We start from the raw sequence: 20,761 nt of genomic DNA on the forward strand, positions 1-20,761 counted from the left end.
CGCCGAGAGTAAGCTCCTGAGGTATGGGAAATGATCCACGGTGTCCAGAGGCTCACCGTGGATCTTGATGGTCGGGGGGCCGTGTTGTGTGGCAGGAGCAGGCTGGTGGAGGACCTTTATTTTCCGGATGTTTAGCCTGAGGCTCATTCTCTCATACGCCTCGGTGAATGCGTCAACGATGTTTTGCAGCTTGGCCTCTGAGTGTGCGCACACGCAGGCATCGTGTGCGTACTGCAGCTCATTGTCAGAAGTTGGGGTGGTCTTGGTTCTGGCCTGGAGGCATCGAAGGTTGAACAGTTTCCCGCTTATCCTGTAGGTTAGCTCCACTCTGGCGGAGAGCTTCATGGTGATGGGGTGGAGTGTTGCAGCGAGGAAATGGAGAAGAGCTTTGGTGCGATGACGCAGCCCTGCTTGACCCCAGTTTGCACTCGTATTGGGTCTGTGGTGGATCGGTTGGTGAGGATCATGGCTTGCATGTCATCGTGGAGAAGGCGGAGAATGGTGGCGCATTTCCGTGGGCAGCCAAATTTGAGGAGGATGCTCCACAATCCCTCACGGTTGACAGAGTTGAAGGTCTTTGCGAGATCGAAGACGGCCATGTACAGAGGTTGATGCTGCTCCTTGCACTTTTCCTGGACTTGTTGCACACTAAAGATCATGTCCATTGTGCCTCTTGACGGGCGAAAGCCGCATTGAGACTCAGGGAGGAGTTCTTCGGCCACAGGAAGGAGGCGGTTGAGGAGGATTCTCGCGATGTCCTTTCCCGTGGCGGACAGTAGGGAAATCCCTCTGTAATTTCCACAGTCAGACCTATCCCCTTTCTTGAAGATGGTCACAATTACGGCATCTCTGAGATCTCCCAGTATGCCCTCTTCCTTCCAGACAAGGGTGATAAGGTCGTGTATTCGTGTCAAGAGTGCCTCTCCACCATATTTTAGTACTTCAGCGGGGATTCCATCTGCACTGAGGGCCTTGTTTTCTTTCAGCTGTCGAATGGCTTTATCGACCTCACAGCGGGCTGGGGTTGTGCTGAGATGGTGGCGGGTAGCGTGTTGCGGAATGTGTCGAGGGCATTTGCATCGAGGACTGTGTCTTGGTTGAGGAGGTCCTCGAAGTGCACGCTCCAGCGGGCGATGACTGCCTCTCTGTCTTTGATGAGCGCTTCTCCATTTTTGGCTCTCAGTGGGGTAGGTCCCTAGGTATTCGGACCGTAGATAGCTTTAATTGCGCTGAAGAAGCCGCGCACGTCGTGGTTGTCGGCGAGTTGCTGAGTCTCCTGCGCTTTTTCCACCCACCATCTGTTCTTTAGGTCATGGGTTCTTTGTTGCATCTCGGCCTTCAGTTGCCTGTAGGCTTGTTTCCTCTCGCTTGAGTTTTGGTGGAGCTGCAAATTCAGGAACGCCTTACGTTTGCGGTCCAGGAGATCCTGGATCTCCTGATTGTTCTCGTCGAAATGGTCTTGATGTTTCCTGGTCAAGAGTCCGAGCGTCTCCTCGCAGATGCTGACTATGGTAGCTTTTAGGGTGGACCAGACGCTGTGGGCATTCTGCGGCTCTGGTTCGTTGGTCGTCGCCAGTTTGGTTGTAAGGCGACGGCTGAGTAGGTCTTTCTTCTCAGGGTTTTTGAGTCCAGCGACATTAAATCTCCTGCGGCAGAGTTTTTTCTGCCGCTGCCGGTTTGGGGCCAGGTTAATGGAGATGGTAGAGCGGATTAGTCGGTGGTCAGTCCAGTAGTTGTCGGCTCCAGACATGGCGTGGGTGATGCGGATATCTTTGCAGTCCCTCGCTCGGACGACAATGTAGTCTAGTGGTGCCAGCGCTCAGAGCGGGGATGTTGCCATGAGGCTTGTACTTGTCCCTCTGGTGGAACAGGGTGTTCGTTATGACGAGGTCATGTTCTAGGCATTTCGTCAGGAGGAGGACTCCATTGGGGTTTGCTTTCCCTACGCCTTCCTTGCCTAACACACCTTTCCAAAGGTTTGCATCCCTCCCGACTCTGGCATTGAAGTCGCCGTGGAGAGTCAGCTTGTCTCCCTTTGGGATACGGGACAGCCATTGGTCAAGGCTAGAGTAGAATGCCCCCTTTATCTCGTCCGTTGCATCTAGGGTTGGGACGTAGGCACTGATGACTGTGGTGTGCTGCTTCTGGGCCAGGGTGAGCCGTAGGGTCATGAGGCGTTCATTCACCCCGCAGGGGGATTCTTTGAGACGTCCAACCAAATTGTTTTTACGGTAAAGCTGACCCCATAGAGACGGCGTTCTTCTTCTGGTTTGCCTTTCCAGAAGAAGGTGTATCCGCCGCCTTGTTCTTTAAGATGGCCTTCTCCTGCCAGCCCTGTCTTGCTCAGGGCAGCGATGTCGATGTAGTAGCATCAGAGTTCCTGGGCTATGATGGCAGTGCGACGTTCAGGTCTGTCACTGTTGGGATTGTCCATAAGGGTCCTGACGTTCCAGGTCCCAAAATTCATTTGGGTGGGTAGGGTGGGATTAGGGTGGAAGATGCCTGTGCATGGATTCTATTAACGTGGGGTGGTCGGTGCACATCAACCACCACACGGTCCCAGCAGAGCAAGGTCTTGGCCCAATGGCAGGGAAATCTGAGACAATTGGAGACCAGGCTCTGCTGTAGGGCGGGGACTAACAAACACTCATCGTCCACCAATTCATTGGAGCAGCGGGAGCGGTGAGTAAGGAGCGGCAGCAGCCAGGACCCGGCCTGGGCGAGGCAAGGCAGCAACGCAGGGCCTACAAAAGGCCCAGAGGGAGCCAGGAGCAGCGGGAACAGTGGGAGCGATAATGTTAATGATGTGATAATTGTTAATACAATGCCAATCAATCTATCTGGCCCAGAAAGGGAACAACGTAAACTGTTCTATCTCATTCCTGCATGTAGTCAATTGTTGTTAGAGATTTAAAAAATGTCAAATTTAAAATTTTTAAAATGTTTTCCTTACTTTTCCTTTCTGTCTCTGTTTTCTCTCTTTTTATCCAATCTTTCTTTCCCTTTCTTTATTTCTTTTCCTGTACCGGATTTGACTATAATTTACCCACTCTTATTCACTCTCCTTCTCTGTCATTTCTCTGTTTCTTTCTTAATCCTTAAATCTTATTGGTTAAGGAGTGTCACTGTTGCTCCCACTGTTCACTGAGGTCCCAGGTGCCCCCTTGCCCTTGTCCGACTATTATCAGTTTGCACTTCCAGCAAGTTATGGTGAAAACATTTTTTGAGCTGAAGGGTGCAGGAAAATGTCCAATTATGGAGCACTCTGCGAGATGCCCTCCTCCAGCAAGATCCGGTCCATTATAATTCAATGCAAATGACAGGAAAATTATTAACATATTTCCTGCCAATTGTGCCTTTGCATCCATTGTTTGTGAATGGCAGAGAGGCTCTTTAAAAATGAAGTGGCCAAAAAGCATTTGCAACAGCTGTCACTGCACTAGATTTTTCTGCAGGAGGGGCTTCAGTAACTTGGTGCCAGCCTCCCTTGTTAAGTATAAATGGTAAAGGCAGGTCTTCTCAGACATACCCAAGTAGAGATTCTTGGACCTGGGCTGAGTATGAGTGGGGGTTAAATGTCTGAGGTACATTTGCACTTACCTTTCCTCCTTCTGTCTCAACTCCTCTTCCCCTTCTACATCCATAACATCCATTAGAAGGCGCAATAGAATGACCGTGCTGAGCAGTGTGACTACACCAAGGTTTGCTGTGGCTAGAGGTCTGTCCAAAAGGAATCTTGTAATGTGAAAATGCAACAGTGAACAGCAGAAGAAAGTAATGTAACAAACATCATGTAGAAACTAAAGTCGGTAGAGTCAAACAACAAACCAATTGTAGGGCAGTACATATCTGCCAGTCACAGCTTTATGAGTCCAAATTCTCAAGCAAGCAGCATTCCCTGCTATAAATAATGGCTCCGAAATTGGTTCGCACCCAAATTCAGGTGAAAACCCACGTGCCAAAACTGATGCGCAAGAGGACCACGCAAAATTGATCCTCTTGCATCATCAGGACGTGATTGCCATGCTGGGGTGCCAGTCACGTTCTAGAAGGCAGGACGCTGTTCCTGAAGAGGATGAAAGTCAGCCTGTGGGGACGCTGGCACCGGGCCTATGATGAGGGAGGAAAAGAGAGGACATTGGGAGGGGGTGGCGGGGTGAGCGGTGGCCAAAGCGGCCAACAGTTTCAATGTGGTGCCAAGAGGAGTATTCCTGCTCCTCCTGGCTCCGCATTCAGGTAAGTAAGATTTATTTTTTTAATCTTTTATTTACCTTTAAGAACCACTGGTTTGGCTGCTTTAGGCCTGAGAAAACTGACTGCAGCATACACGTCACAAGCTGTGGTCAGTCACAACCAAATATGGGAAAAGGGCCAGTGTTGGACCCTGGATTTGCATAGGAAATATGCCTTAAGATAGTTTCAGGCATGCTTCCTGGCCGTCCTAACCAATTTCAAATGTGGCGCTCTCCAGGCGCATAATGAGCGCACGCCACATGCCATATTTTGACACTTTTTTGGTGCATTTTCCAGCATTTTGGTATCTGCTGCAACTCTGCTTTTGAAATCAAAAATAATTTGTTCTGAAGGATTACAGATATTTTAATTATTAAAATAAAGTCGGTACAGAATTTGCTGTTTCCTACGCCTGGGGTTAGTGAATCGCTGGGGAGCAGCCTAGTAGTTATAAGTTACATGATTTTTGTACCTGTCAGAAGGTAATACACAATAAGGCTGATTAGGTGATCCTGGTTAAAATAAAGTTGGGAACATTGTGCTCTCATGATCCACCATGTAGCTTGAATGCCGTTTCAGGTTATTATAATAATTTGAATGTGCTTCCTGCATGTTTTCCAGGAGCAAATGAATGAAAGGGGGCACAATAAATGGAAGGCTATGCCAGAGGGAACAGTCTGTCCAGAGAATGGAATGTGGAGAGTGGAGAGGGAATGGTGGGGGAGAAATGCTTGGTTGTAGGTGACAGATGATCTGGTGAATATGGAAGCTGGTGGGGTGTCCCCATTATTATGGGAGGAGGAAGGGGTGAGAGCAGAGGCCCAGGAAATGGGGTGGACACAATCAAGGGTCTTGCTAACCACTGAGAGGGGGAAACTTCAGCTGAGGAAAAAGGAGGGCATTTCAGAAACTCTGGGGGAAAGTGGAGTTATCACAGCAAATTGAAAGGAGGTAGAGAAATTGTGAGAAAGTGATGGAGTCTTTACAAGCAGCTGGGTGGGAAGGAGAATAACCCAGGTAGTTTACTTACCTTTGCCTTGCTCAAGAACCTGTGCGGGAATGACCTGTTCATGCAGCCATGCGTGTGCATAAGTATTATGGCCGAGTAGTGAAAGAAGAGATTCCTGCAGCATTCTGTGGCAATCGCAGGGTAGCAACTAGGAGCTGTTGGCACTGGAGGAAATCAGGAAGTGTGTTTCATGCCTGTCTCTTAGTTGAAGAACGTTGTCTGGTATAGAGACAGAACTCAAAATAGACATTTTTCTTTAATTACTCTAATTTTTTCATTTTCTTTCCTTCTCTCCCTGTTGAGTCCTGCCAGTGTCTGGCTCCACAGGCAATGCCTGCCTTCCAGTACCTTGGCCAAGCAGCATTTCTTCATCAGTGAGCCTAGGCAGTGATTATCAGCAAGTTGATTGTGGAGGGCATTTAACATATTCAATTTGATCCCAGCACAATAACTTCCTTTCGTAGTCTGACAAGTTATGTTTCTGACAAGGAGCTGCAATTAAGCTAGATATTAAAAGATATTCTTTCATGTCTATGTTGTGTCCATTTTATTGGTGACCTCATTCAGCTGCCGTTTTTATCAGGAGTAGTAATCTGCAGCTCAGATCAGCTAACTCAGCACAGACCAGGAAACAAACCTAGGATCTTTGGGCCTGTATGACTGGGCACTGCATTTATCCACTGAGCTATTCAAATTAGCAACATTTTTAAAGAATTAAAGACATTCTAGATGAATAGATTTGCAGTCTATTTATAAAAGGCTTTTCTCTGAATCGTAGCCAAAAGAAATTGACAGTTAAGAGCCTTTTTTTTGTTAAGCTCTTCATCCTTGTTTTCCATTCATTGGATTGAGAGCAATGTCTTCACACACACGTCTAGTTTCTGAATCACTTGGCTCATTGCAGCAACCTGGAGGAACCAGGTCGTACTTATGAAAAAAATGAGATCTGATTGAATAATTGCATCCTGTCAAGGTTGTAAAGAATTTGGAGATGGTGCAAAGGAGATGTCAGTCCCCCTTGAGGCGATTAGGAATAGAATATATCTGCTATTCAAAACATATCCTGTTGCTGTTTGGTAATTAAAATAAGGCACGCCAAACCTATCTGTTTAAACCCGCATGCCAATCTTGTTGCTGCTGCATACCGGAGGAAGTTGGTGATTATTTAGTGAAAAGGGGGTTCTTGTTGTCAGAAACATTACCACTTGCAAACCAGATGCTCCTGTTTCACAATTATTCAAACAGATGATTTTCATTTTTTGTTAATTTGCACCACTGGATGTCACCAGTGCCTCACTCTCTTTCTTGGAGCATAGACACACTGGGATCTTTCACAGCTGCAAAATGAATGATCCCTAGAATATACTTGAGGTGGAAATAGAGCAGTAGGGGGACGAGGGTACTGTTCACGATAGATTTTTCAGGAAAAATATTTTACTGTGGATTTGGGGTGTCAGCGTAATATATCAAGGAATCAGAAACACACTCAAATATTTCTGAGCAGCTTCTGACTGCTGTAAGATTAATACTGATTGCACTGTGTGGAAAGATGGTGGCTTGGTTTAGTTTTCATTTGGTTTAGTGTTAGTTGGTTGGTTAGTTAGAATTTAGACCAGGTACAATCCATTACTTGTAAATAATTAAATTCTAACTTGGCCAATAATGAGAAGTTTACAAGTGAGGACTCGCTGTTAAGGAACGTGAAGCCTACCTAAAATAAGCTTAATAAATTTGGTTAGAAATAATTAAAAAGATCTTAAAATATAATTTAATAACCAGTGATGCCCTTGGCAAAGATAATAGTATTGTTGGGGAGGGAAGCAATGGACCTGAGGAAGTGGGGAGGAGGTTGGATGTGTGGGAATGTGTCGGAAGTCTGGTCTGATTGGGATCAGCTGTTGCTCAGTTGATACTGACACAGTGTGAGCACTGTCTGGGGCTGGACAAATAATCTCAATCTCTGAATGTTAATGAACACAAGATTTTTGGCAGCCTGGCAGCTACAATGCCGGAGCAACATTGGGGCTCTCAACCACAAGGTTCACAAGAAAACAAGAAAGCGTGGAAATGAGAAAAGGCCATTTGGCACATTGGGACCACTCCTTCCACAGACCATGTGCATTAGATGCAATCTCTTCTATAATGGTTTCTATTCCATCCATTTAATCTCCAGAGGGAAAGTTCTGCATAAATATTCCCTGATCCCTAAAGATGATTAACTGAAGTCCCAGAATATTCATCCATTATCACATCTCCATTATTCAACCTGGCCTGTTGCCCTTAAGGCATTATTCCTCCCCAGGATCAGCATTTGATCATCTCAGTCTATACTATCCCTATAAGCACCTATTTAATTTCTAAACAGATTTTTTTAAGATTCTTTTTGAAGGGTTAATGATTTCAACTGGTTTTCCTGGGGGTAATTCCATTCCATTTGACCAAGAATGTCATTGCCTACTGATAATAAGACTCATCCTTCCCCATGATTGTTTGGTTCTGGTATATGTGAGAATCAAAGAAAACTGTTTGAAAGCAATTGATGGGTCAACCATAAAGATTCAGAGACGGCAAATGGATGTGTCTGCAATCTGGCCTAACTCACCTTCGTTATCTGAGGCAGAATAGACATAGAAAACGCCGTAAACATCATGGTGTCTCAATGCATCATGCGATGTCCTATTGAGCCATGCAGACTAGGAAAGACACAAATTTACTGCCTGGTCTGTGCTGGGTTAGCTGAACTCAGCTAGGGCAGTAGTAGACACATGGTCATTGGCCTCAGTTCCTTGAGCGAGAGAGAGAAAAAAGAATCATCCGGGGTTCCTTTTCCTGATCATGATCAAGTAACTCTGCTGGAAAGTGTACCTGTATGGATGTCATAAGAGAAGACAAATTTTAAAAAGTCATTTGCACATGAAACCACATACCTCTAACACAGTAAGTCTCCCATTGTGGTATCTAATTGTACTTTAACGAACCCCAATGTTTTTTCCCTCCAGCATCTTGCTTAACAGATCATTCCAATCGCCCATCACTTGAGTAAAGAAGATTTTCCTGATATCTGTTCTAAATTTACTTTCCATTCATTTTCATTTATACCCTCTGGTCGTATTTTCTTGGTTTACTTCGAAGTAATCTGAATTTATTTTATTTACACTATTTACTTCAGGTTCAGATGTCAATTGAGGACATGATCAGCTCATCTGTGATCACCACTGCAACTGAATAGCTTGACAGCTGTACTATCTAGGCTCACACATGTGAATGGTCACTTGGGCAAAATAATGGAAGGTGATACTTATGGAAGTATAACCCAGCATAAGTCACTGTTTTCGGGGCTAAAGGGGAGAAAGACAGTGAATAAATTGGGGAAGAAAATCACATTGTAAAGTTTTTAGAATAGGGCGCTGCTGCCTAAAAAGCTCCTCTCAATATTTGTAACACTACCCCTTTAAACCCCTGGATGCGTTGACATTACCCCTTTAAACGCAGTTTGAATGGTGAATTTAGGAGCGATACATTCTGTGGGGTGTCTCAGTGAGTTTCTAAGGCCTCCTCTCCTTTGATTTTGTATTTGCTGAATATTTCAGTCTACCCTCCAACCCCAAGTCCTCGTGTGCTAGTCTTCAAGCTAATCACAACTATAAACAATTCAATTCCTCAAATAAAGCATTATTTCATTACTGGAATGAATTTAGAGCCAGATAATGTGACCTTTATTTAACATCAGCATCTGAGCCTCTGCTGTTTATCTACTCAGAGGCTGAAATACTTCATTTGTTCTCTTTCTCAATGCGTGCACCGCTAGAGGGATCCATCCATCGTAATCTCACTGTCAGGCAACTGCTTTCTAAATTTAGCTGTTTACAACTGCTTTACTGTTTATTTGGTATTCATATTTCAAAGAGAGCCTATTGGGCAACTGCAACAAATAGAGGGTAACCCCACCAACCCTAAATATACACACATTTATCAAGCAGTTCAAATCACCTACAGCACAGTTGATGTAAAGTAAATCCACCCTTCCAAATTAGATACAGCACAGGTCAGATGACAAAGAAACCCGGGTAGGTGCAATGATCTGACCACAGGCTTTTCAAATATTTTTCACATTACTATTCTGAAACTTTTTAAATTGTGAGATTTCCATTGCTTGTTCCCAACTGGGATTGATAAAAATAACACACCACCAAATCATTATCTTTATGTGCAAAAAATAAACAAATTCAATACTGAAAGAACACACACATACAAAAGTAATTTTACAATGCCACAAAACTAGTTCATAGTATCATAGTATGCTACAGTACAGAAGGAGGCCCATCGTGCTGGTGCCAGCTCTTCGAAAGAGCTATCAACTTAGCCCCATTCCCCTGCTCTTTCCCCATAGCCCTGTAAATTTTTTCCCAAGTGTTTATCCAGTTCCCTTTTGAAAGTTACTATTTAATCTGCTTCCACCACCCTGTCAGGCAGTGAATTCCAGTTCATAACAACTCTCTGCATAAAAAAATGTTTCCTCATGTCGCCCCTGGTTCTTTTGCCAATCACCTTACATCTGTGTCCTTTGGTTACTGACCCTTCTGCCACTGGAAACAGTTTCTCCTTATTTACTCTATCAAAACTGTTCATGATTTTGAACACCTCTATCAAATCTCTTCTGAAATACAGCTTTAAGGAGCTCTGTTCTAAGGAGAACAATCACAGTTTCTCCAGCCTCTCCACATAACTGAAGTCCCTCATCCCTGGTACCATTCTAATAAATCACCTCTGCGCCCTCTCTAAGGTCTTGACATCCTCCCTAAAGTGTGGCGCCCAGAATTGGACACAATATTCCAGCTGAGGCCTAACCAGGGTTTTATAAAGGTTTAGCATAACTTCCTTGCTTTTGTACTCTGTGCCTCTATTAATAAATGTAAGGAATCTTACAACACCAGGTTATAGTCCAACAGTTTTATTTGAAAATCACAAGCTTTCGGAGGCTTCCTCCTTCGCCAGGATTCCATATGCTTTTTTAACAGCCTTCTCAACTTGTCCTGCCACCTTTAAAGATTTGTGTACATATACCCCCAGCTCTCTCTGTTCCTGCACTCTCTTTAAAATTGTGCCATTTAGTTAATGTTGCCTCTCCTCATTCTTCCTACCAAAATGTATCACTTCACACTTCTCTGCAATAAATTTCTTCTGCCATTTTTCTGCCCATTTCACCAGTCTGCCTATATTCTCCTGAAGTCTGTTACTATCTTTCACATTGTTTACTATATTCCCAAGTTTCGTGTCATCTGCAAACTTTGAAATTATACCGTCTATACTCAAGTCCAGATCATTAATATGTATCAAAAAGAGCAATGGTCCTAATACCAATCCTTAGGGAACACCACTGTATACTTCTCTCCAGTCTGAAAAACAACCATTCACCACTACTCTCTGCTTTCTGTTCCCTAACCAATTTTCTATCCATGTTGCTATCGTCCCTTTAATCCCATGGGCTTTAATTTTGCTTACAAGTCTATTATGTCATACTTTATCAAATGCCTTTTGAAAACAACATCAATTGCAATACCCTCATCGTTACTTCATCAAAGAACTCAATTATGTTAGTCAAACACGATTTTCCTTTAACACATACGTGCTGACTTTGATTTATTAGTCCATACTTTTCTAAGTGCCAATTAATTTTGTCCAGGATTATTGTCTCTAAAATTTTTCCCACCGCTGAAGTTAGGCTGACTGGCCTGTAATTGCTGAGTTTATCCCTCCCCACTTTTTTGAATAGGGGTATAAAATTTGCTATCCTCCAGTCCTCTAGCACTGTCCCCACATTTAAGGAGGATTGGAAGATTGTGGCCAGAGCATCTGCAATTTCTACCCTTATTTCCCTGAGTAAACTAAAATGTATCCCATGTGCACTGGGTGACTTTTCTACCTTGAGTACTGCCAACCTTTTAAGTACCTCCTCTTTAACTATTGTTATCTTTTCCAATATCACTACTACCTCCTCCTTTGCTGCTAGATTGGCAGTGTCCTATTCTCTAGTGAAGATAGATGCAAAGTACTCATTTAGTTCCTCAGCCACACCCTCCGCCTCCACAAGAAGATCTCCTTTCTCGTCCCTAATTGGGCCCACCCTTCCTTTGACTACCCTTTTTACCATTTATATGTTTATAAAAGATTTTTGGATTCCTTTTTATGTTAACCGCTAATCTATTCTCATACTCTCTTTTTGCCCCTCTTATTCTTTTTTTTAGATCTCCTCTGTACTTTCTATATTTAGCTTGGTTCTCTACTGTATTATGAACTGTACATTTGACATAAGCCTCCTTTTTCTGTTTCATTTTAATCTCTTTATCTTTATTCATTTTTTTTATTTGTTCATGGGATGTGGGCGTTGCTGGCGAGACCAGCATTTATTGTCCATCCCTAATTGCCCTTGAGAAGGTGGTGGTGAGCCACCTTCTTGAACCACTGCAGTCCAGGGAGTCCTAGCTTTGGATATCCTTCTTTTCCCCCCTCGTGGGAATGTGTCTACTCTGTATCCGAACCATCTCCTCCTTGAAGGCCTTCCGTTGTTCAGTTACTGTTTTGCCTACCAATATTTGATTCCAATCCACCAGGGCAGGGTCCCTTTATAACTCACAGAAATTAGCCCTCCTCCAGTTAAATATTTTTACGCTTGATTGTTCCTTGTCTTTTTCCATAACTATTCTAAACCTAATGATATTATGATCACTGTTCCCCAAATGCTCCCCCACCAAAACAGGCTCCACTTGCCCCTCTTCATTCGCCAGAACTAGATCCAGCACTGCTTCCTTCCTCGTTGGACTGGAAAAACACTGTTCCAGAAAGTTCTCTTGTATACATTTCAGGAATTCCTCCCCCTCTTTGCCCTTTACACTGTCACTATCCAAGTCTATATTGGGATAATTGAAGTCCCCCATTATCACTACTCTATAGTTCTTGCATTTTTCTGTAATTTGCCTGCAAATTTTCTCCTCTATCTCCTTCCCACTGTTTGGCGGCCTATAGTAGACACCTAGCTCCTGTATTGTTCCTTAATTCTACTCAAATAAACTCTGCCTTTGACCCCTCAACTACATCATCCCTTTCCAGTGCGATAATAGTTTCTTTGATCAATATTGCCTCTCCCTCTCCTTTCTTTCCCTCCCTTTTTTTCCTGAATACCTTATAGCCAGGAATATTAAGTACCCAATCCTCCCCTTATTTGAGCCAGGCCTCTGTTGTTGACATTATATCATAGTCCCATGTGATGACTTGTGCCTGCAGCTCACCAACCATGCTACGTGCATTTACGCACATGCACTTCAAACTCATCTTAGAGCCTTGCATTTGCTCCCTGTTTGATCCCTCCTATTTCTGAACTATTCTTTACTCTAGTGCTATTTGTCTCTCCCAGTCTTCTGTGCACCTTGTTTCTCCTGTCTAATGTTTCATCCTGGTACCCATCCCCCTGCCAAATTAGTTTAAACCCTCTCCCATAGCACTAGTTAACCCCCCCCCCCCCCCCCCGTGAGGACATTGGTCCCAACTCTGTTGAGGTGCAACCTGTCTGGCTTGTACAGGTCGCTCCTGCCTTAGAATTGGTCCCAATGCCCCAGGAATCTGATGCCCTCCCTCCTGCACCATTTCTCCAGCCACGCATTAACCTGTTGTATTCTACTACTCCTATACTCATTAGCGCGTGGCACTGGGAGTAATCTAAAGGTTACTACCTTTGAGGTCCTGCTTTTTAACTTCCTCCCTAGCTCCTGAAACTCTAGCTGCAGGACCTCAACCCTTTTTTTCCTATGTCATTGGTTTCCACATGGACCACGATTTCTGTCTGTTCCCCTTCCCCCTCAGAACATCCTGCACCCGTTCAGTGATGTCCTTTACCCTGGGATCAGGGAGGCAACACACCATGCGGGACACACGTGGCGGTTGCAGAAACGCCTGTCTATCCCCCTGACTATCGAATCCCCTATAACAACTGCATTGCTGCTGCACTTTGCTGTGCTCCACTTTGCAATTGAGTCTCCCATCGTGCCATGGATTTGCTTCTGACTACACTCCCCTGACGTGTCATCACCCTCACCGGTATTCAACACTGAATACCGGCTTGTGAGTGCCACACTCCCAAGGGATTCCTCCACTGCTGCCTGTTCATCCTAGTCTGCCTAGTCGTCACCCACACCCTCTGTTCCTGAACTCACCATAGCTGCGGGGTGATCACCTCCTGAAACGTGCTATCCATGAAATTCTCAGCTTCCCGTAGGCACTGTAGTGACGCTAGATGGCCCTCAAGCTCAGAAGCTCTGAGCTCGAGCTCGAGCAGTTGGCGGCACTTCCTGCACAAGTGGTTTATCAGGACACATGAAGTGTTCTGGGGTTCCCAAGTGGCACAGGATGTGTATGCGAAGGGCCCCAGCTGTCCTGTCATGTTAGCTGACAGTTATTTAAAAGTGATTTTTTTAGCTTTAAGGGTATTTAACTGTTTAACAAACACTAAAACACTGAAAGTCTAACCACAAAAAAAAACACTAACCACTACTACAAAACTAAACAATCAACTAAATACTTACACTAACTTAACACTAACCACCAAAAACATTAACCAATAAACTAAATACTTACCAGTAACTTACCCCCGCTGCTCCTGATTGTGTTGTGATGTCACTTGTTGATTTTTCTGTCTGTTTCAGACTCCCCGCACTAGTTCTGTTTCATGATCTCTCTCAGATCTCACTCTCTCGCACCACTACAGGATCTCTCTCAGGTCTCACTCTCTCGCACCACTACAGGATCTCTCTCAGGTCTCCCTCTCTCGCACCACTACAGGATCTCTCTCAGATCTCACTCTCTCGCACCACTACAGGATCTCTCTCAGATCTCACTCTCTTGCACCACTACATGGTCTCTCTCAGGTCTCACTCTCTCGCACCACTACAGGATCTCTCTCAGGTCTCACTCTCTCGGACCACTACAGGATCTCTCTCAGTTCTAAACCTCTCACACCACTACAGGATCTCTCTCAGGTCTCACTCTCTTGTACCACTACAGGATCTCTCTCAGGTCTCACTCTCTCGCACCACTACAGGATCTCTCTCAGGTCTCACTCTCTCGCACCATTACAGGATCTCTCTCAGGTCTCACTCTCTCGCACCACTACAGGATCTCTCTCAGGTCTCACTCTCTCGCACCACTACAGGATCTCTCTCAGGTCTCACTCTCTTGCACCACTACAGGATCTCTCTCAGGTCTCACTCTCTCGCACCACTACATGGTCTCTCTCAGATCTCACTCTCTCGCACCACTACAGGATCTCTCTCAGATCTCACTCTCTCGCACCACTACAGGATCTCTCTCAGGTCTCACTCTCTCGCACCACTACAGGATCTCTCTCAGGTCTCACTCTCTCGGACCACCACAGGATCTCTCTCAGTTCTAAACCTCTCGCACCACTACAGGATCTCTCTCAGGTCTCACTCTCTCGCACCACTACAGGATCTCTCTCAGGTCTCACTCTCTCGCACCACTACAGGATCTCTCTCAGGTCTCACTCTCTCGCACCACTACAGGATCTCTCTCAGGTCTCACTCTCTCCCACCACTACAGGATCTCTCTCAGGTCTCACTCTCTCACACCACTACATGGTCTCTCTCAGGTCTCACCCTCTCGGACCACTACATGGTCTCTCTCAGGTCTCACTCTCTCGCACCACTACATGGTCTCTCTCAGGTCTCTCTCTCTCGCACCACTACATAGTCTCTCTCAGGTCTCACTCTCTCGCACCACTACAGGATCTCTCTCAGGTCTCACTCTCTCGGACCACCACAGGATCTCTCTCAGTTCTAAACCTCTCGCACCACTACAGGATCTCTCTCAGGTCTCACTCTCTCGCACCACTACAGGATCTCTCTCAGGTCTCACTCTCTCGCACCACTACAGGATCTCTCTCAGGTCTCACTCTCTCCCACCACTACAGGATCTCTCTCAGGTCTCACTCTCTCGCACCACTACAGGATCTCTCTCAGGTCTCACTCTCTCGCACCACTACAGGATCTCTCTCAGGTCTCACTCTCTCGGACCACCACAGGATCTCTCTCAGTTCTAAACCTCTCGCACCACTACAGGATCTCTCTCAGGTCTCACTCTCTCGCACCACTACAGGATCTCTCTCAGGTCTCACTCTCTCGCACCACTACAGGATCTCTCTCAGGTCTCACTCTCTCGCACCATTACAGGATCTCTCTCAGGTCTCACTCTCTCCCACCACTACAGGATCTCTCTCAGGTCTCACTCTCTCACACCACTACATGGTCTCTCTCAGGTCTCACCCTCTCGGACCACTACATGGTCTCTCTCAGGTCTCACTCTCTCGCACCACTACATGGTCTCTCTCAGGTCTCTCTCTCTCGCACCACTACATAGTCTCTCTCAGGTCTCACTCTCTCGCACCACTACAGGATCTCTCTCAGGTCTCACTCTCTCGGACCACCACAGGATCTCTCTCAGTTCTAAACCTCTCGCACCACTACAGGATCTCTCTCAGGTCTCACTCTCTCGCACCACTACAGGATCTCTCTCAGGTCTCACTCTCTCGCACCACTACAGGATCTCTCTCAGGTCTCACTCTCTCCCACCACTACAGGATCTCTCTCAGGTCTCACTCTCTCACACCACTACATGGTCTCTCTCAGGTCTCACCCTCTCGGACCACTACATGGTCTCTCTCAGGTCTCACTCTCTCGCACCACTACATGGTCTCTCTCAGGTCTCTCTCTCTCGCACCACTACATGGTCTCTCTCAGGTCTCACTCTCTCGCACCACTACATGGTCTCTCTCAGGTCTCTCTCTCTCTCGCACCACTACATGGTCTCTCTCAGGTCTCACTCTCTCGCACCACTACATGGTCTCTCTCAAATCTCACTCTCTCGCGCCACTACAGGATCTCTCTCAGGTCTCACTCTCTCGCACCACTACAGGATCTCTCTCAGGTCTTACTCTCTCGCACCACTACATGGTCTCTCTCAGGTCTCACTCTCTCGCACCACTACATGGTCTCTCTCAGGTCTCACTCTCTCGCACCACTACATGGTCTCTCTCAGGTCTCACTCTCTCGCACCACTACATGGTCTCTCTCAGGTCTCACTCTCTCACACCACTACATGGTCTCTCTCAGATCTCACCCTCTCGCACCACTACATGGTCTCTCTCAGGTCTCTCTCTCTCGCACCACTACATGGTCTCTCTCAGGTCTCACTCTCTCGCACCACTACATGGTCTCTCTCAAATCTCACTCTCTCGCGCCACTACAGGATCTCTCTCAGGTCTCACTGTCTTGCGCCGCTACATGATCTCCCTCAGATCCTGCTTTCTTATGGTTTCTCTCAGGTCTCACTGTCTTGCGCCGCTACATGTTCTCTCTTAGGTCTCGCTCTTGCGACGCTTTATGGTCTCTCTCAGATCCTGCATTTCTGCCGCTTTATGGTCACCCTCAGGTCTCACTCTCTTGCGCCGCAACATGGTTTCTCTTAGGTCTCGCTCTTGCAACACTTTATGGTCTCTCTCAGGTCTCGCTCTCATGCTGCTTTAGTTACAAAAGGAAACTTAGAAAATCAAAAGCTTTAGGATGGATGATCCATTTTATTGGTGAGTTACTTGACAATCATTCTGAACAATTCTGTCAAACAAACAAGGACACATCATTGATAAGTTGAGTTCTTACATCCCCTTACAGCCATCACCAAGAGGTCCATAAGACCATAAGAGATAGGAGCAGGAGTAGGCCATTCGGCCCCTCGAGCCTGCTCTGCCATTCAATGAGATCAAGGCTGATCTGATTTTTACCTTAACTCCACTTTCCCGCCTTTTCCCCATATCCTTTGACTCCCTTGCTGATCAAAAATGTGTCTAACTCAGCCTTGAATGTATTCAATGACTCAGCCTCCACAACTTTTTGGGGTAAAGAATTCCAAAGATTCACGACCCTCTGGGAGAAGAAATTCCTCCTAATTTCCGTCTTAAACGGGTGACCCCTTATTCTGAGACTATGCCCCCTAGTTTTAGATTCCCCATGAGGGGTAACATCCTCTCAGCATCTACCCTATCGAGTCCCCTCAGAATCGTGTATGTTTAAATAAGATCTCCTCTCATTCTTCTAAACTCCAATGAGTATATACCCAACCTGTTCAATCTTTCCTCATAAGGCAACCCTTCCATACCCGGAATCAACCTCGTGCACCTTCTCTGAACTGCAAGTCCTCCAAGTAACAATCTTAACTCCTTGATCTTTTGCCACCAAATCAGCTGAGGCCACTGAGGCATCTCCATGTCCAGCCTTTTTGGTCTGCAACATTGTGCAGAGCACACCAAGCTACCACTATGCAAATTAACACTTGGGAGCACACTGCAGAGCCCCTCCAGATATTTCAAGGCTGTGTATGTATCCCTTTAAGACCCCTATAGAATTCTGCATGTCAATTCCAGATTTGTTAGAAGTTGTCATGACACATTTGTCCTCAGGAATTCTGCCCTCCTTCATATCTTCAAGGAAGAATCTGAAGTAACTGAGTGACCTGTGGGTGACAAAGCATACCCCCTGATGCTATGGATCATGACCCCTCTGTGAGTTGCAAGATCAGCAGTTGAGGAGGACTACAACTAGACAAATGTTGTAATTGAGAGAACTTTGCATCTGGTCACACATGATCTGTACCTTCAATGATGGGAAGCCCTTTCGATTCTGAGAGTTTAGGGAATGTGCTGTAGGAGCTCATAATACTACATGATTGCAATATATTGCAGAAACCCAGCAACTTACAAAACTGTATGGTCCTATCACATTGCTGCTTCATATTCATGCCAAACTGAATAAATGAATTCTTCTGCTTCCTAAAAATGTCAATGACCTGATGAATCCATACCTGCACAGCATCCTGGTTGATGTTACACAGTTCTCCTGTGGTTGTTCAAAATGAGCCGATGGCATAACAGTTGAGCGCCATGGTTACTTTTATTGCCAGGTAAACGATTATTCCTGCAGGTCATCCTGTAGAAGGTGCCACAGTTCTCCTACAGCCTTTATAGTGAGGCTCACTCTCCTCACACAGAGCTCCTCATTAAGGTCTTCAGAAAATCTGTATGGCCTGAAAATAACTGTAACTCAGGGTCTTTTACTTAGTGGGGGTGGAAAAACATCCTGGTAGTCTCCTCAAAGGCTGTCAAAAGCAAGATCAGCTCTATCCGATGAAAAGCATTTATCATTGGTGCACTGGGTACACAAGACATGGGTTTTGAGCACTCCAAAGCCAGACATTCCCATTCTAATATTTACTAATGAGCTGCCAGCTGCATTGGTGATGGCACACATGGAACGCCCCAGACCACGACAATCATTATGGGGCAGAAATCCTGTGGGAACAGGTCCCACTCTAGAATGCACCCCAAAAAATGGCAGTATGCTCAAATTATGCCTGGAACTAATTACAAAATATATGTAAATTAGGGGCCATTCTTTAGAAATATATTTCCAATTTCACTATACAAAACGCAGAGGAAATGCACCCATCTTGTGTTGGCTGACACCTTAAAAAAAGAGTTGAACAAACATCTTGTTATGTAGAAGATTGAGAGTTGTAAGGATAATTACAGATAAAGATGATGGAATGCTGTGGAGAACATGAAAGATTCTGAGCTACTGGGACCATCAAAATGTCAAATCAAGGAAGGTAACTGGTCTGGGATAATTAATGTAGGACATAAGGTTAAATGCGAGTTTTGCTTGATTTAACTTGGAGAAAGGAGGAAGAATTTTGCACAATTATTCCGGAAGAGATTAAGTAGATGCGTTGGATTGTCAGATATAATGGATTGCATATGGTCTGTGGAACGAATGGGCTTGGTGGGCTGAATGTCTGTTCTCTTTCATGCTTTCTTGTGTGATATTATACTGTCCCAAAATTGTGAGATTCTGTTCCCGGTGAGGACTCTCACAATTTTAGGGCTTATGTGTCTCCCAATATATCTAAAGGACCCCAGAGAACTTGTGCTGGCACCTGACTCTTTGGGCATGATTTTTACTTAACCTGGGAAGAGGGCAGGGGGGTAGATTTTCGTGTGGGAAACCCGGAAGTGAAGTGAAGCGAGTGCGCCAGAATCTGCAATCGCAACTCAATTGAAGGCAATAAATTTGACTTCCCGGTTTCGCTTGTCGGGTGGGAAAGCAGCCGGGGAGAGATCAATGTCGCTGGGGGCTGGATGAGGGAGGTGATCGCAGAGAGGTGGGGAAGGTGAGAACTTGTCGATCACAGAGGGTAGGGTGAGAACCCGGCAATTGCGGATGAGGAGGTGGGAACTCGGTGATCGCATTGGGGGAAGGTGAGAACTCAGAATTCGCGGTGCGGGGTGGGGGGTGGGGGGGGAGGGGTGGGTGGTGAGAACTTGGCGATCAGAGGAAGGGAGGTGAGAATTCGGCGATCGCGTTGGGGGAAGGTGAGAACTTGGCGATCGCAGGGAGGGGAGAGGTGAGAACTCAGCGATCACCGGGGTCCAATCGCGGCAGGTAAGCTTGTTGGATCTGGAGGAAACACTCCTGCTCCTCCTAGCCCGCAAGTAGTGCAATGAAGGCCCTTACTTGATGAACCAGCCCTTCTTGCCTCCTTTTACCTGGTGAGATTCACGAGTCACGGGAAAGCGGTCCTGGAGGTGTCAAATTTAAAGTTAATTATCAATGAGTTAAAAGAACGCTCTTAACAGCATTAAGTGCCATGCTAAATATCCGCCTGCTGGCACTAATTGAGAACGCAACCTCGTCCAGTGCGTTCCTCGCACGCATCCAAACACGCCCACATTAAACCCGGAATGCGGTCGCAACCTATTGACATCCCACCCGCCCTCAACCCACTTGTTCTTAGGGGTTAAAATTGCTCCCTTGGTGTTGCAGGCAAACCTGACTGTCCTGCTTCATTGCTCCATCCGGAGCAGCTGTTAGGAGTGGATGCAGTCTCGAAAGCCAAGTTCCTCCCCAATGATCTGTAACTTGTTTGACGGCTCAATGAAAAGCAGTTTGTCAGGATTTTCGATGGTGGAGGAGAGGTCAGGAATTATGGATCAGAATGTGGAGGAACAAACTAAAGCAATGGAAAAAAATCACCCTGATCAGGCTTGTACCACATTCCCACCTACAGGGGTCAGCGTGATGGTAGAAACATCACATGGATAAATAACTTTCCGTGAGACGAAATGGTAACTGAAAGGAAGGGGAAGAAATTAATGAATGGATTTATTTTTTGAGAAAATAATGATGGAAGTTTAAGGCTGGAATTTCTGAGGTCAGAACCAAGTGCCCCTTTCATAAACTGACAGCTTTAGGCTGTGAATCCAATGGGAATTTAGAGGGTACATCTGAATCTTTTTAAAATCCTCTTGTCTTTCAGTCCCTCCATCATACTCCCTCCCTCCCCCGTCACTAACCACCACAAACAAAATGTAAACACATTGCATTGCCAGGACTCCCATATCCC

The sequence above is a fragment of the Heptranchias perlo genome, chromosome 15 (assembly GCF_035084215.1).
Source record: "Heptranchias perlo isolate sHepPer1 chromosome 15, sHepPer1.hap1, whole genome shotgun sequence".
NCBI classification, from domain to species: Eukaryota; Metazoa; Chordata; class Chondrichthyes; order Hexanchiformes; family Hexanchidae; genus Heptranchias; species Heptranchias perlo.